Source organism: Hesperophylax consimilis, chromosome 17, assembly GCF_061612785.1.
Source record: "Hesperophylax consimilis isolate HC1 chromosome 17, BYU_Hcon_1.0, whole genome shotgun sequence".
Taxonomy (NCBI): Eukaryota; Metazoa; Arthropoda; class Insecta; order Trichoptera; family Limnephilidae; genus Hesperophylax; species Hesperophylax consimilis.
Window position 1 is genome coordinate 21,562,036 of NC_142852.1, and position 5,165 is coordinate 21,567,200.

Sequence of the window (5,165 nt, forward strand, 5' to 3'; positions counted from 1 at the left end):
CTTCCGTTATATTTGAATAATCCGTTCCAGTGTTCCCCGCCGAATCGGACAATTATTGCAGAGAATTCGATAGAAATTCTTTTTTTTTTTTTTTTTTTTTTTTCATAGTGTATACCTCACAAGAGTCTCAGCTGCTCCCGTCTGGAGCCAGTGAGACTATGGCATCCCCAATTGGGGGATGTTGTGAGGCTGAAGGTAAGTGGGGAAGGGAAAGAGGGAGGTGGGGAAGTACCTGGCTATTCAGATCTAGTCACTAAACACGGCTAAAGCCATTTGGAGCAATGTTTCAATTCTGAATGGTGGTCTTACACCAGGGCGATACTGGTAGTATCTTCCACTCTGGAACGTGCCGCAAATATACTATATATTATTTTAATTAATTTTAATTAATTATTGTGAAATAACACAAATTAATCAAATAAAATCTATTTGCGCACGCCGGGTTCGAACCCGCGACCTTCGGAATGGCAGTCCAATGCGTTACCACTGGACTATGCCGGCCGTCTTTCTAGGCCGCAACACTCACAAGTTGTCTATGGAAGGCGGGCAAAGGCCCGTCTGAGAGTGGTTTATTTATGGCCCGTCTTCTGTCAGATTTCTTTGCTCGTATGTTGTGCGTAATATTTTTTTACAAAATAAATAAAACAGTGAGTATAGTTTTTATTGGTTTTCAGTTAATTACGTATTTAGTAAAGTTAATATGGTAACATGCAATCGTATTACTGATTTATTCTATCTTTTTCCAGGATGGGAAGTTCTTCCTAAACATAACCTAAAAGCCACTGAAGAAAATGGTACTCAAATGACACCAGAATCATGGAAACAGATATGAAATCAATATAATGCCCAGGGAAACTATAGTTGAACCAAACTATATGACTGTCAAACATTTAAACGCTGTTAATGTAGTTAAAACCTTGTGCCAGGTTGGTTACAATTGATATATACTTGATATTTCTAATGCTTTATTGAATTTCCCTAACGTTATTAATAATTAACGCCCTATGAATAACTTTCTTGTTATTATCTGACATAATTCTTAATTTTGTGTTTTTTTTTATCATGTACCATATATATTATATTATTAATACTTGTTTTAGCGTCATCGCAGTCCAAGAGATAAAAAAATACATATGTACTGAAGGAATGCAACAGAGTTTATGATGTTATGACAAGTCTGTGTTTTGGATGATGGCTGTTCCTATGCAGAAACCAAATTATCTCCATGTATCCATATCAACTCTCAAATTAAACGTTCAAGGGAAATGAACAAAACGGTTTTCGTCAGCAAGAACCGTATTATTATGTACTGTTAAGTGTTAAGTGGTATATTATTTTGATATTCACTCTCAATGTATTATGGCAAATATACATTGCACCGTCTACCCACATACAACTACATATATATAAAACATATTGTACCGATGTTACTTATAATTTACAACGTGGAAGTTTTTCCCCTATAAATAAATAAGCATTTGAAATTATTTAACATGGCTTTGTTTTATTTCATATTTAAAAAAAGTTGTAATTTTGAGAACAATAGGCTTTTTATTATAATATATTTATTTTATTTTTTATTGATACATCAGAATAACTTTTTTATAAAGTATGATTTGGTAATGTGAGCCTCACTGGGTACGCAACCCGTGATGAGGCCCTCATTTCATTTAATAATATTATGTATTTGTAAATTTTATACAGCCATGACTAGTTAAGTGGTAATGAAGCTTTGATATTGCTTCTCAACACATATTTTATATCTGAAATTAAAGAAATTGGTTTTTAACTGTCTTCTTAAAATTTTAATGCCAGTTATAGGTTTATGCTAATTATGCAACATCCCAAACTATGAAACATTCATAAGTGAGGGTAACTAGTCTGTTCAAAGGCCAGACAGGTACGATTGTCCCTCACGCAGATATCAGCTTTGTATGACGGTGCCAGTCCGTTCATTGCTTTATTCTTTATTTATAAAGTGAACTCTTTCTGTGACTCAAATCCTGTCTAGGAAATCATGTAGAAAGGTAGGGTATATAATGAACCTCCCGTGGACACTATATAATATGTATTCAAATATTTACTAGGCAGACTAGCCCACAAATGTTTTACCATAATATCGTTGGAATACATTTTATGGATTGTTGTTATAGTATAAAACCATCCCGCCGTTTCCGCGGGGGCAGGCAGAGAGGACAGACTTCCAACCAAGTCGGTCTTGGCACAGACTCCTTGCTTCATTCATACTCATACATCGTCTCGTACATACTTTTCTGTTATTCCGGCTCTTGACATTCGCCGACTCAAGTATCTGTCTCACTTGATCGAAAATGTCAATCGCATGAAGAATGTTTGTTAAAATATCAATTTTTTCAGTCGGCAATAGTTTCTGATACATTGGTAGACAAGAGAAACAAACTTGCACCTTATGAATGTTTTTACCAGTTTTTTTATCATTTTCAATCACTGAAACCAACGATATAAAAGCGAATTTCGACAAAAAGGGTATCTAAACTTCTTCCCACAAAACCGTTAACTTCATAAATTTTAATGGTTGGGTTTTATTTGCGTTATTTGCCAAAATAGTCGGGTCGTTATCACCATTAATCTGTACATTGTAGTGCATACAATCTGTCAGATTGCAATTGTGACGTTTGCGCATGCGTCATTCTTTAACAAAATGGCGGATCGCGTTAACCGGCCGATTTCGGGTGATCACACTTTCATGAATATTTCGTTGAATTTTCTCTTGACGGACGATGAAACAACCCAATTTATGGAAAATTGAGTCGATTGACGTTGTGATGACTTTCTCACACGTGATTTTTTCCGAAACAACTCGCCCTAAGTATAGAACATTCTTGATTGCAATTAGTTCTGTTACATGATGTATTATAATTTTTAATTCTGGTATTAATTTAAATTTGTTGAAAGAGAATGGGATACATTTTATTTTTTCAGTATTTAATGAGAGGAGGTTTTTATCGAACCAATTTTTCAGTATATTAATATCAGTATTTGCTAAGTTATTAACATTATTCCAATCAGTACCTTCAATTATTATGACAGTGTCATCAGCATAAGATATTATTTTTCCATTTAATCTTTGATTGAATATGTCATTTACATAAATGATAAACAGTAACGGTCCTTGGACTGTTCCTTGAGGTATGCCGAAGTGACTTGTTTTTTGTTGACTAAGTACATCGTTGATTTTTACGACTTGAGGGCGTTTGAAAAGGTAGCTTTTTATCCATTCTATAGCTGAACCACTTAATCCAATGTTTCTTAATTTACTTATAAGTTTGTCGTGTGATATGCTATCAAAAGCTTTTTTAAGATCTATGAAAATTCCAATGCATTTTAATGATTTATCTAATGAATTATGAACAAGACTAGTTAATTTTGCAATTGCATCCTGAGTGCTTCTACCTTCCATAAAACCGAACTGATTTTCATTAATTAATTTATTACATTTTACAAATTGGTTTATCCTTTTTTTAACTATCTTTTCAAAAAATATTGCTATGTTCGAGATTATTGATATGGGTCGGTAATTGCTAACTTCTTCTGGGTTACCAGATTTAAATATTGGAGTAATGGTAGTTTGTTTGTAGATTGATGGAAACACTCCGCTTTGGAAACTTACATTTATTATATGTTTTAACGGTTTAGAAATTTGATTTTTAATATTTTTTAAAATATTAACTGTTATTCCATCAAAACCCGGGGCAGAACCTCCTTGCATACCGTTTATAATTGATATTATTTCGTTCTCTGTGGTGACTTGGAATGTTGCTATATTATTGTCAGTATCAATACGACAGTCTGGAAATGTTATATTTGGGTCAGTATGAATGAGATTGGCAAGATTTTCCCCTACGTTCGCAAAGAAGGTGTTAAATATATTTGCAGTTTTTGAGGGATTTTCTTTACAACATGTTTTCATGTTGTCATGAAATATAGTAGCGATGTCGTTATTCTTGTTTTTTTTTCTTGTCAATTATTTAATTTATAACTGTCCACACTCTTTTCCTATCATTTTCAGCCTGATTCAACTTTTGTTTATAATACTTTTGTTTTGTGTTTTTTATAATATATGAAAGTTTGTTTTTATTTGCTTTAAAATTATTTAGTAAATTTTTATTATTTGGTTGTTGAGTAGTTAATTTGTAAAGAGCTTGCTTATGTCGTACAGATACTACTAAACCATGAGTAATCCATGGTTTTATAGGTTTCAAGTTCGACACTTTGGATTTGGTTATTACATTATTATTTGTCGAGTCATTTATACATTTAGATATTTTTTCTTAAAACATTTTACAACATATATTGACATCATTACATTGTAATAATTTATTCCAATTTTCTGATTCTAATTGGTGTTTTAATGTATCCATATTAAGTACTTTTTTTTGAGTAATTATTTTGTTTATATAATGGCAAAGTTGGATTGCTTAATTTATAGTTAAAAATACATGAATAATGATCAGTGATAGTTGTATGAATGACAGCTGATTTTATATTTTGGATATCAGGAATATTTGTAAAAATGTTATCTAAGCATGAGGGGCGTTGACCTTTAACATTTCTAGTATAAGAATTTATGCACGATAAATAATTGAGTTCTGCTAACATATTAAGATATGTGTCTTTATCTTTACTAGAATAGTCGTTTGCAATATTTAAATTCATATCTCCAACAATAATAGTATTTTTATTTCTAAAATTTAACAGAATATTTTTTAATTCATCTATAAATTGAGGTACTATCGATGTATGCGTACGATAAATAGCAATAATGTTATAATATTTATTTACGTCTTTAAATTCTATATTTAATATGTTAACATTACTAACATTAATTATTTCTTTAATATTGAGAACATTATACTGGTTAGAAATAAATAATCCGATATCTGAGTTTTTGTTTATTTTGTTTATTGTCGCATCTTATGTGTAGCCTGGAATAGTGTAATTGATTTCGCCTGCAGAGTGTGTCTCTGTTAAGACAATCAGGCCCGGGAAAAAATTTAATTCTTTTAACTTTATAACTAATTCATCTATGTTTCGTTCTAAACTTCTAATATTTACATGAAATAGGGTAAATCCTTTTTCAGTGCAAATTAAGTTAAAATCTTTCATAGATCGACATAAATTTTCTT

General features: G+C 31.6%; 1 long non-coding RNA gene across 1 annotated transcript; it reads left to right on the forward strand.

The window, feature by feature from the left end:
* Positions 1-419: 419 nt before the first annotated feature.
* Positions 420-1,417, forward strand: LOC149416221 (uncharacterized). Its single transcript, XR_016303686.1, has 3 exons — positions 420-647; positions 747-926; positions 1,101-1,417. It is a non-coding gene; the product is annotated as an uncharacterized LOC149416221 (long non-coding RNA).
* Positions 1,418-5,165: the final 3,748 nt, after the last annotated feature.